Below are 13,424 nucleotides of genomic sequence, written 5' to 3' on the forward strand. Positions count from 1 at the left end.
TCTTAATTAGTGATTGATGGAGGAGGGCCCAACATATTGCAGGTGGTGCTATCACTGGGCTGGTGGTCCTGGGTTGTATAAGAAAGCAAGTTGAGCAAGTCATGGGGAGTGGCCAGGAATTATCACCCCTCCGTAGCCTCTGCATCAGCTCCTGTCTCCAGTTTCTTCCCTGCTTGGGTTCCTGTCCTGACTTCCTTCAGTGATTAACAACCATGTGGAGGTATAAGTTGATAAACCGTTTCCTCTCCAACTTGCTTTTTGGTCGTGGTGTTTTGATGCAACAATAGAAATTCTAACTTAGACTGATGGATGGATAGATGGGGGAAGGGAGAGATAGAAGGAATAAAGGAGGGAGGGGTGGATCAATGGATCAGTTGATAAATGGATCAATTGATTTTTGGATTCATGGATCAGTACAAGTTGCCAAACAGAGAAAACAAACACAGAAAAAGACTGAGTCTTAGTGATATAGCTCAGCACTATCAGTGGAAAAATCTCTCCATATTTTAGAACAACATGCCAATTTCCATTGTGCCAAGCAGACACGTGACAAGTCAGCGCACTAGGAAAAGATAGAAATATCATGTAGCTTACAATGGGAGGAAAGAAGCAAAGACAAAAGGCAGCATTAAGAACAAAACATAATGCACAGGGGTCACATGGCCCCACCTCCACTACCATTAGCTATTCAGATACAGAATTTGAAGCTGAACTGTAGGCACAAGAGGCCTCTATATGGTAAAATAACCAGTACCTTAAAAGTAAAACTGGTCCTTGGGACTGGAGTTGGAGCATCAGTATCAAATTATCAGTAAGAAGGCTGTGAGGCAGCTCTACCAGTGTGGATGCTGTGTTATGAAAGTGTTCTGTGTACTGTCATGAACTACTTGACTTCTCCTGGGTAAAGAAAAGCTAAGAAGTATTTTATTTCTTTTATGTAAAGATATCCCCAGCCAGGATGACCGATGCTCTGAAGCTTATATGGGACTTAGAGGGAATTAGGTCCAAGATGATTCTTTCTGTGAATAATATAGATAAATGTGAAACAGAGTGAGAACAGATGAGACAAAACAACTGCCATTTGCTGAGACCCTACAGTGACTTTGGAGCTGTACTAATTGATTCCCATATGTTTTCTCATGTAAATGGACGTATAGAAACCATATGAGGTAGGTGATGTTATACTCCTTTGAGATTTGAAGAAGCAGACTCTGGTGGGCTCACTGAATTTTTGCAAGACCATAAAGCCAACAATTAGAGTAAGATCCTTTTCTTTTCATTATTCTACATTGCCTGTCTAGTACTGTGGTGATCTAACAATAGTCACCAAAAAATATCCACAGCATAATACTAAGTTTTTAATATACTGATTTTGTATGGCCAAGAAGACTTGAAGATACGTGAGCTGAATATTGTGAAATAGAGATGACACCTTGGGCTACCCAGGTGAGTCCGAAATATAAGAACAAGTGCTTTGTGCATCAGAAAATTCAATAGAGATGAGAGGTAATATGATAACAGAGGCTGGTGGTTGGAATGACAGGCACATGGGCAGACTTCTAAAGCTAGATCAGGGAAAGGATGGGATCCCTCTTTAGAGTATCCTGAGAGGACCAGCTCTGCCACAGCCTTAACCCCAGCCCAGCAAGACAAATACAGTCACTTCCTACTTCTAAGATTTGTATGCAGATAAACTCCTGTTGTCTTAATCCACAACACTTATGTTTGTTACAGCAGCCATGGGAAACAAATGCAAATAATGAGATCTAAAGAATGGAAGGTGGGTAGAAAAGTCTTGGACATAATATTATTTAAATTTTTCATTATAATTCTTTATTTGTAAGAATTTTATACATGTAAATAATGAAACATGGTCATACCAGCTCCATATTTCTCTTCTCCAACCCCGAAGTCCTCTCAGTACCTCTGTCTCCCAACTTCATTCCTCCTCTTCTTCTACCTTTCTTCTTTCTTTTTGATATCACACCAAGTCCAATCAAGGTTACCTATATGGGCATAGTTAGTGGGTCCATCCACTAGACCTTGGGAAACAGAAACTTGCTAGTGAAAACACCCTCATAAAAGAATGGCTCACCCTCCTTGAGCAGTGGTCACCAACCAATAGTGCCTCAGTAAGAGGTAGGGACTGGAGAACACATCTTTGACCAATGACAGAGTTTTGGCTGCCTTCATCTTGTGTACGCCTTGTGCAGGTAGTCACAGCAGCTGTGAGTTCCAATTACGATCTCCTTGTCACATATAGAAGACAGCATCTCACAGCACTCCTCCCCAAGCCCAGGTCTTCCATTCTCTCACCCTCCTCTTCCATAATGTTTCCTGAGCATTGGCAGTGGTAGGCCCAAAGGGGTTAGTTGATTAAGATGCTACCTTTACAGTTCTATTAATGACATTTCTGGTGCTATGATTAAAAACCACACTAATGGAAGGATTTTTTGGCTTATGGTGCCATCGAGATAAGAATACATTATGGCACAGGATATCGTGGTAGGGATAGGTGCCAACGGCAAGCAATAGGCATGGCAGCAGGAGGAGGAATCAGAGATATCATATCATCAAATACTAACATGAAGCTGAGAATCAATTGGAAGTAGGGCAAAGGTTATGAACTCTCAAAGCCCACCTCAAGTGATGTAATTTATCCAACCAGGATACATTTGCCCCAAGATCCCAAACCAGATCCCCTGATTGAGAACCAAGTGTTCAAATACATGAGTCTTTAGGGACATTTCCCATACAAAGCACCCAGTCTCTTATTCTCAGCACTTTAACCAATTATGTGTCTCTTCATTGTCTGCTGTCAGATATGAAGGGGAAAAAAAAGAAAAAGAAGAATTTCTTTTACTAAGATTAAGAGGATAAACCCAGGTCTATGTATGTAAACATAAAATTTTTAAGAAGTAAATCTGATACCATGACCAATCTAAAAATAACAACAGCAGGTTCTACCCTCAGACCTATGGTTTTACTAGCCATGGGATATTGACCAGGACTATAGTACCGGGCATAAATTCTTTCCTCAAAAAAGCTTCAAAAGCAGTGAAAAAGCAATCAGTTCCCCCATGACAGCCATGCCTCTATTGCACCAGTAAACACATATGGCCTAGTAAGTCAATAATGTATCATGCAAGTTCTAGAGCTATGTAAGATCACTGATGTGTTTCCTCTTCCAGCAGCTTGAATAGCACCTTCTAGCACTGTAAAAGCTAGCCAGCGATGAAGATTCCCAGTCAGTTTCAGATAGATTGTTTTCTCTATATCAACCATCCCAAACTGAATCTTCACTAATAGAATCTTACCTTGTACATATAGTGGGTAACCAAGATAAATAACAATATCCTGTGTTGTTTTGGAGAACTCTTGGACCTTTCTCACCAGTAACTCATAGGATGGTATCCCATGCTTGCATTGGAATTTTCTGCCACTCTGCAAACCAGTCTGGTGGCTTATCAAAATACTAGAAATAGAACAGCTATATGATTCAGCTATGCCATTCCTGGGAATATTTTAAAAATTAATAAGAAGTTGGCAAATTTATTTGATTATGAAAATGTCACAGAGTAAACAATTAAAGTTGAAAAGAAAAAAGTACTTGCTACCCACACCCAATGGTGGTTAATCTTGGTGTCAACTTGTAGCACCTAGGAAGAGAAAGCTTCAGTTGAGGAATTTCCCCCATCACATTGGTCTATGGCCACGTATGTTGGACATTTTCTTAATTATCAGTTGGTGTAGGAGGAACCAGCTCACTGTGGTCATTATAACCCTGGCAAGGTATGTCTGGGAAATATGAGAAAAATAGATGAACATGAGCCTTGGAACAAGCCAATAAGCAATGTCCTCAGTTTCTCCTTCAAGATCCAGCCTGGGATTCTGGCCTTGGATTCCCTCTGTAATGGACTACAGCCTGTAAAGTGAAATAATCCTCTTTCTCCTAAAGTTGCTTTTGGTCATGTTTATCACAAAAACAGATAAACAAACTACAACAGTGAAGACGTAGATCTCCTAAGCTACAATATGTACAATTCAGCTTAAACACCCTCTTCCTAATGTATTTTCAACATATCATAATCCATATGATCTCACAACTCTAGGATGGCATGATCAACTATTCAAGATTAAATCTACTCCTATTTTGGCTTAGTAACTATTATATGTGTAATGGAGGCAAGTGTGTGTGTGTGTGTGTGTGTGTGTGTGTGTGTGTATGTGTGTGTGTGTGTGCCAGTTTAAAACTCCCACCTTGTATGTTAAGCAGATTAAGCAACTACATTTTTCATATGGAGAAATAACACTTGGAGAAATGATTTACTTTATACTGCTCAAAAGAGATAAGATTAAGATCATAGGCCTGTGCATTAGTAATCAGTCAGCCAGAGCAAAGTATCACACATAGGGTGGTTTAAGCAACAAAAACTATTTTCTTCGGAGTCCTTGATCTTCTAGAAGTCAAGATGATGATGTCATCACACGTGGTTTCTCCTGAGTTATGGTTTCGCTCTTTGACTTGCAGATTGCTGTTCTCTTCTGGCATCTTCAGATGATTTTTCAAATATACCTCTGGATCCTTACCACTTATAAAGACTCCAGTTGTACTGATTAGGACTCACCCCAATGATCTCATTTTGATTAAATTACCTCTTTGAAGATCCTATCTTCCAGTTCAATCATATCGTCAAGTACCTGGAGCAGGACAGTGAGTTAAAGTACACAAGACAGCCCTTAACAACTCTTTTTTTTTAAGGGTGTCCTACTTTGTGACATATGACAGCATGTTGTCATCTAGAAAGTCCACATTGGACAACCATGCATTCTTATCATAAAGCACATCTCACAGTGCTTTTCCTAAGTTTACATTTTTGAGTCTAACTGTATTCACAGCCTTCTTAGCCACATGTGGCCCATGAGACAGAGGTGGAACACACTGAGAAGGCCTATGTTCTTTTGTTTCTTTAACCACCTCAGTGATAAAGCAATTATTTGTCATGTAGATCATACAACTATTCCTCTGAAAATAACCAAATTACATGAATTACCATTATCATCCCAGAATTCCGGTTTGGGGTGGTTTTTTTTTTTTCTGTGACAAGTCTTTTGTTTAACCCCCTTGAATGTTCCAGATTTAAAAAGAGACCCAGAGAAGACTCAGGGCTGTGAGGTCAGACACACCTGGCCAGAGGGTCTTCTTGCTGAACTCTCACATCACCAGGGACACAGAGAGACTCTTCTACTGAATCAGGAGAATTTCCACTGTCTGACAAACAACTCCCATTCAAGAATCAGGAATTCTATAGTGAAATCAAAAGCTACCTATTTTGACACCTTCTCAGTATGGGACACCTTTTTGCTTCTCTTGATGAGTGACATATAGGAGAATACAGCATGGCCAGATTGAGGAAGCTCCTTCACAGCAGGGAGAGGGAGTGATAGGCCAAACACGCCAAGTCCTTTCATGTGCCAGTGCAGACATCACCGTGGTTGAGGTACAAATAAATGTCACTTCCTGCATGTAATCCCTGCTTGTCAAATTTTTTTTTTCAGTTTGACTACATTTTCAAGTTTTATTCTAAAGAAATTTGGAGATGATATCTGTGGACCCTACAAATGAAAACCCAAACTGCATTGGAAGATTTAGATATTTCTTATACAGGGAAACAAGAGAAGGAGAAGAGGACGAAATCACGATACATATGTTCTGAATGTCAGAAGCTATACTGCACTGAGCAAAAACACTGTATCTTTCCCCCCATACATTCCTACCCTTCATTCTCCAATACAAACATGAACATACATACCTTTCAGGAATATGAAAGTTCTATTTCTGACCATGGCAAATATCTTTTCCTCTTACAATTGTTTACCAACACACATTTGTTCTTCATGTTAACGGGGTTCAGTACACATAGGCATACAGTACAACTACATCAAATCATTGCTCTTGATAAAATGTCATTGACCCTCTGTCCAAAAGATGTACTCTAGACTTTGTTAGGATAAAAGCATGCAACGGAGAGAACCTCTGATGCTCTGTTCAGTCCCATTCATCTGTCCACTCTCCAGGAGAGTTGTTGAAAGGTCACTCTGCAGAGGTTCATCACCATCATCTTCATAGCATCATAAAGCAAGAGGATCCAGCTAGATCCATCTATATCACATGGGGCTCTCCAGAAGACAGAAAGTAAGATAAGTTAATAGAAAAGGTGAGGCAGTGAGAAAAGATGTCAGAAGAATATAATTTCAGTCCTTAAAGGTAAAACATAATGGAGGTTTCATAATCCAAAGAATTCAATCAGCTATTACAAAGAGTAAGGAAACAGATCATTTCACAAGTCCTACCCCTCAGGGAAACATTTCCGTGAACTCCAAGAGACCCATTTCATACTTTTGTCCTTCAAAACAGGAAGTTCGTTGTTGTGTGTCACTTTAATATACTAAGGTTATGATCAATTGTTGCAGAAACACTTTAAAATGTCAGTGAAAAATCACATTCCTCATCTTGGGTCTGAAAGTTGAACAGAAATCACGTTCTGTTTGTTTATACAAAGCCTCATTGGCTTTCCAAATTACTTATTTAATCTTGGCTAATTCCTAGTGTTCAATGGAAATTTTTCCATTCCTTCAAACTGGCAAGTTTGAAGATTACAAGGACCAAGGTAAGGATCGGTTGGGATAAAAAATTTAAAAGCCTAAAAGTGGTAGAAGTTCAACTAATGTTGAGTGACTACACAGACACCTGGGTCAATGAATTAATGGAAGATGTATACATAGATTGGTGGAAGAATGAAATTGCGAATGGGTGGGCACATGAATTGATGTGGTTGGATTCACAGACAGATAAATGAATGAATAATGGGATGAATAAATACATACCTAAGACTGACATACACTACTGGTGTATACATTAGTAAGTGAATAAACCAAATAATGTAAGTAAAGCACTTAGTATATGTCTGACTTACAGAAGATACACAGTAAATAAGGTTATTGATAGTTTCTCATAATTAAAATACTTGGATTGATCATATATTGCCTGAACCTTTGTTTTGTCCTCCCAAGGGACACAAGTTAACACCAAAATACATAAACAAAGAATAACTGGAATCCAAGCACTATTTCAATGAGCATTGTGCAGATACTTAAAACCATGCTGAGGATCTCAGGCTCACTGAGGACCTATTGCTCTTCTTTATTTGGTTTTCTTTTTTTTCTAGTTCATAGAAAATAGAAAAGATCTAGGAAAAAATAGATCAGGTTAAAAAAAATGACAAGATCATTGTCCTTTTTCTCATTGGTATTATTAATCCAAAATCTTCTTTTCAAAAATTTTTTAATTGAGTTTTTGTCACATGCATCACGGAGGCCTACTAATACAAACTGACACAGGGAATAATTTGAGTTTAATTACAATATATACCTTGGCTGCCAACTAGTAATTCATGAGTCATAGAAGGGAGTGGGGTCCGGACCTCTGGAACAGAAGGCTTACATAAATAGTGCAGGCCATAGGTGCCCAGCCAACTAGGCTGAGTTTTCAGGAGATATGAAATCTTAGTCAGGAGCTAGAGTATCAGACCTTGAAAAAGAGGGGTCAGGGCCTCAGATGGTACCATCTCCCAGAGGCAAAGGAGCCTACAGTCAAAACTTTAGTCCTTCTTTATGCATACCATGCTCTTGAGCAGCAAGACTTCAGCAGATGGTTTGATACTTTCTTTTGCTACGCAGCTCCTAAATTCTAAGAACACAGGTAGTGCCAACAAGAAACCTCATGATAAGAAGACATGGACAGAAGGAGGAGGATGAAAACTTAAAAGACAGCCAAACAGCCCAAAAATAGAGGATGCCACAAGGGCCAACATTCCTCAAATACTCCTCAAATACTCCAAGACACAGATGACATAGTGTTAACAAGAAGACGGTGGTGAAAGATTTTAAGGAAATGGTAAGATACCTTCTAGGTAGGTTAGCAGCAAGTCTGTAAGATGACCATGATGGTGATCATGATGGTGACCATGATGGTCAATGATCTGGGTCATGGTGGTACTAGCAATGACAAGATGATGAAGGTCGTGTTAAACATAGTAACAGAAAGCATGACAGAAAGGATTTCAACATCTCTCACATGTTACCTAGGGTGCAGGCATTGTATTGGACCCATTGTTTTATTTAATTCTTTTGGTCATACTATGAAATAGGCATTATTGGCCCCATTAAGGTATTATATTTAGCCAAGCAGACCAATGAGTATCTGTCCTAACAGCCAATGTTCTTGGCTATGAGACTCTCCCTCCATTTGGGCATCCCAGAAGCATCCATCCCATTCAGTGCACTCTTATTATCCTGAGCTTTACAAATAGTTCTGTTTCTGTATTTTCGTAAGCTCAGAGAAGTTTTCAAGAGACAATCTCCTAGAATTTGGCTTATAATATTTCAAATAAGATAACTTTTCATCAGAAGATTTTTGCGAGTTCCTACTCATGCATACTTGTTTTCAAATGTATCGTTGACTTTAAAACAAGATAAAAAGTAGTTGGGATAGTACAAAACATAAACTCTACTAGGTTGATCCCAACAGCACTTACCTGCATCTGAAAAGTTGCTGATCATCCTTCCAAGTTACAGCATAACTATCCAAGCCAAAACTAAGACTTCATCAGTATGGGCGTTGACCAACAAATAAAAGACCTCAGAAAGCCAGCCAGCATGGGACATTTTCTTCTAGGGATGTTTCTGGGGCACTGTGAAAATAAATGATACTGACATCAGAGAATATCCATGGTGGACACTTGACTAGCCTAACAATGTGTTAGACCGGGAAACATCATTGTTCTCATCCTATTGAGAGCTATTGAGGCAGATGGGGGCTGATATGACCAGACACTGGCATATTCATTCCAGCTCATCTGTTAGCAAACTCCGCACCCACGATCCCACCACTAAGCCTGCAGGAGCATAGCCTTCTTACCTTAGTGAGAGCCATGAGCTAAGTCTCTTTGCACCCTTTCAAGTTTCAGTGCCGGTGGCTTTTTATGCCTTTGCATGTGGTGTGTTTCTCCTACCTGTTGTATTTATAATCTCCTGCTATTTATCATAAGAAATAACCAGTGTGTTAGAGTGCAATGAAAAACTTCAAAATGAGATTTTTCAAAATATAATGTTCTACCCAAGTACTCATCAATAACAGCCCTGCCTTGTGGAATCAGTGCAAAAGTCCATCATCCCGTTCCAAATCCAATCTGTGTACCAAAGAGCAATCTATGCTTTTCAAACAGTAGTTTGGACTCTTTTTAGGTTCTGACTCATTTGTCCTTTGCCATTTTTAACACAGATGTGGAGTTGCCTAACATGGATGTAGAGTTGCCTAGACTCTGCTCTGTCTCTCTATCAGAATATCATATAGCAACTAAAGTCCTCTCTTTACATAGGTCCCCAAGCAAAGGTTATCTTGTGGTTTAAAAAAGTAATATTTAAAGTTTGTCAGTTCTTTTCATCAAAACCTTAGGTCAGACAATTCTGATTCACTTTTGAATCTACCATCACACTGATAATCTAGTCAACCAGACAAAGGCTGTTCAAAGAGAACCCACAGTAGACTCCAGACAAATGCTAAAAGTTCAGAGATTTAATTTTTCTTACATAGTTACCGAGTCCCTAGCATGTAAATATATTTTTAGAAATTTTTTGTATGCAAAAGTATTGGTCCACTAAGATGAGAGTGCAGTAACTAGTCTTTGGGTAAAAATATATTTAAAAGCACTAATAAGTGATACATACCTAATTGTAACATGGTGGCATTTTTTATATCATAGCAGAAGAAATGTGATGCTTAACTAAGTCAATATATCTTCATTGGATATTGTGTAAAGTCATAAGAACTGTAGATTAAGACTGCATGGTTTAAAATTCTGTTTCTGCACTTACTAACTCAATAACCTTATCCAAATTTCTTAATTTGTATCTTTAAAAGTTGGATACAATAAAAACAACACAGTTCTTGTAAATGCAATGCTCATTCACATAGAAAGAGAGAACAGAGAAAAATACTTCATATGGAATAAAGTACAAGAAAATACATGGTAAGTAAAAGGTTAACTACAGAATGCTAATCTCCATGCCCTTCAGGCACATAGAATATGTTCCTGGAAGAAGCTAAGAAACAAGGGTAATAGGGCAAAGCCAGATGATAGGAAACTTCATAATAGAGGTTTCCAGATCCATTGAGAAATAGTATCCCTGTACTCCTCTAGAATGAGCATCACACTGCAATTTATGAATGCCAAGTATGTCTTAGCTACTTTTCTTGCATCTGTGATAAAATACCCAGACAAAAGCAACTTAATGAATAAAGGTTTTACTTGTTTCATAGTCCTAGGATACAGTCTATCATGGTAGGGAAACTGTAGTAGCCAGCTTCACATCACACCCACAGTCTTAAGTAGAGAATAATGATTGCTTATACTCAGCTTGCTTTCTCAGATTTTATACAATCCAGAACCCCAGCCTAGGGAATGGTGTTACCCTCAGTGTGCATGTCTGCTAATCTCACTTAACATAATCAATATATCAACCACAGGCATACTTCCTCGTTGATTCTAGATCTCATCAAATTGACAATTGATATTACCCATTACAGTATATATAATTCAAGATGATGGTGACAGATGTAACCACATCTGACTAGAAGACCCCAGAGAGTCTGGGCGGCTTCACTGAACATCTGTTGTGCACAATATTTTGGTCCAAGCCTTTTTTTCCAGAGCCTAGAAGAGTCAAAGGCGCCCTTTCTCTTAGTTCTGCCAATACCACCCGTATCACTTGCCTAACTCACCCTTTATTCTGTACTTTAGATTTCTTCCTCCAAGACCTTTAGCTGATCTATGAACTGCTTTTATTTATTCAATCACTTAAAACTCTTTCATTGCATGCCTTAGAGTGTGCTAAGCACACAAGCAATGGCTTTCCAGCATCAAATGGTCACCCATATCTTAACACCTATTACACCATTTTGTGATAGAATATTTACTAACATGTCTCTTCGACTTGTCTATCAGATCCTTGAGACAAAAGCCCATATTAAATCATTTATGTGTCTCTACATAGGTCCCAGCACTCAGAAGACTGAAGCAGGAGGATCATAAATTTGCAACCAACATAGGCTACATAGTGAATTGGAGGTTATCCTGGGCTACCTACCAAGACCCTATCCAAGGGGGATGGCAAAAGAAAATTGTGCTCTAGAACAAAGCCTGCAGTATAGATATTCATTAAATGTCAGCTGATTGGTATATGACAAATAAGACAAGTAAGTAACGTATTTGCACAGTCCATAATGAGACATGCATGTAAACAGCTGATATAAGGGTTGACAGAAGTGGAGGATTACAGGGGATGGGAGCAAATAAGTAGTCACCTCTATGTCACCATTTTGGATTGGGATATTTCAGGTTTGACAGTGAGTAGAAGGGTTGTTTTAAATCCTTTAGGTACTATAATGAACAAGTGGGCTTGTTTCTGCATATAACTCAACCCTCAGCCTCACAGCCGAGGTTGTCAGAGCTGCACAGTAGAAAACAGACTATCTTTAAGTGTGAAACTTAAGATAGGGACACGATATAGCAAAAGAAGTGAGGCCTTTCAGATATGAAAAAGTCCCAAATTCACTACCCACCAATCACTGCTTTGTATTTTCACTTTCATTACCAGCAGAGGGACAGCAGCTCCCTCATTGTAGCAAATATGAATGAATTAAAGAGGTGTGGTGGCCCATGCCTTTAATCCCTGTACTCAGGGAGGCAGCGGCAGGCAGATCCCTGTGAGTTCAAGGCCTGCCTGTTTCATAGTACAAGTCCAGGACAGCCAAGGCAACATAGAGAAACCTTGTCTGGAACACTACCCAATCCACTCCCACAAAATAAGACTGAATGAAATCATGTCTGAGATGGCTCGGCTTGGTGCCTGGTTCATAGTAAGCCCTTGATTCATGATGGCTTTAATGCCAAAGAGGAAGCTTGAGATTCAAGGCAGGACGCGAGGAAGTAGAAGAGGAACACATATTGAAAGTGAGGGGCCAGGGAGCTGTGTGGACTAATAATATTCTTTATATCCATGCGTGGCACGGAAAAGTAACTCAACACCTGTTAGTGGTCTTCTCTTGCTCCTAATATAGCATAAAAGACATCTTTGAGACTGAGGTCTCCAGAGCAAAGAAACAAACTTGCTGAAGTTCTGAGACAGAAGCAAGCGCACCACCTACTGCCCAGAATAAGTATTGCCTTTCTTGCCTCCCTCGGCAAGCTAATCCTCTGCAGCACATCTGGGTTGGCACTAGGACCCTGAGCAGTTGCGGGAAAGGGCATGAGCTGGAAGCTGCCTTACAGAAGATCCCCTCCAGAGCACTCTGCTCCTTCCCTCCTTCCCCTGCCCTTCCTAGACTGCAAGTGAAGGTGCTGACTGTCCAAAAAGTTCAGTTACCTCTGCCCACTTGTACTTTGTAGATTAAGAGTGCGAGTTATAGGGAAAAAAACAGAAATTAGTCCAGGGGATGCCGGAGCTGTGCTTGCATGCCCTCATCATGTGCTTACACAGCACTGCACAATGTGACCATTAGGCTTCCTAGGTTGTTTTGCCTTCAGGGACTGCACCTTCTCGCTCCTGTCTCGAACCCCTGTTTCTGGTGAATTTCCATCTACCTTTTTAGTTTTTATTCCCTTTTTTCCCCCTTCTAAACCAATGTTCAAGGCCATAACATGATTTCTGGTACCTTAGGAGGAGGAGCCTGTATTTGATGCTGTCTGAGATTCCTTGTCCTCACTTGTGAGATAACTCATTTCTGCTCTTTGTGAGAGGTTCACCATAGAGTTGTATGCCCTGAGAATGCCTTTTCAGCCAGCCCACACTCTGTACAGGGTCAGAGCACCTTTATTTTTTCCACAGCCTCTCTGCTTTGGAATTGCCCATGCTCACTGATCATCCACAGGCCATGAGCTCTGGAACTATCGTGGGACATCTGTATTATTTATCTTTTTATAAGGCATAAAAATACCATCATTACTATTTATAGTATAACAGAATTGATCATTTAATTAGTTCATTGATAAGCCAGTGCTTTAGAAAAGAGACCTATTTGAATCACATTTCTGTTACTTATTAGTGCATGACTTCAGACCAGTCTCTGTGTATCTGTTGGATGTTTCTCCTTAGTAAAATTAAGCTACCCTTATATACTCTTAGATACACAGAAGTGAACAAAACAAAGCAGCTGCTGACTTAAAGATTTATGGCCTAATGTGACGGGAGACATAAAATTAATGAGGCATGAGCTACAACACAGGATAATTTCTGGAGCATAGAGTTTGAACTTCTAAATCAATCTGGATTACAGATTTAGCAAACGAACACACAGAATGACA

At 39.6% G+C, this 13,424-nt stretch overlaps 1 long non-coding RNA gene across 2 annotated transcripts in view; it reads right to left on the reverse strand.

Moving 5' to 3' along the window:
* Positions 1–2,672: 2,672 nt before the first annotated feature.
* Positions 2,673–13,424, reverse strand: part of LOC311579828 — a 107,324-nt gene continuing 96,572 nt past the window's right edge. The window contains exons 4-6 of one of the 2 annotated variants that reach the window (XR_014773258.1): positions 8,598–8,753; positions 5,814–6,180; positions 2,673–4,701 (exon numbers count right to left, since the gene is read on the reverse strand). This is a non-coding gene — a long non-coding RNA (uncharacterized lncRNA). Of the gene's footprint in view, positions 6,181–8,597; positions 8,754–13,424 lie in introns of both variants that reach the window. The other variant, XR_014773259.1, reaches the window with a different exon arrangement.

Source organism: Acomys minous, assembly GCF_964271855.1.
Source record: "Acomys minous genome assembly, chromosome: 12".
NCBI classification, from domain to species: Eukaryota; Metazoa; Chordata; class Mammalia; order Rodentia; family Muridae; genus Acomys; species Acomys minous.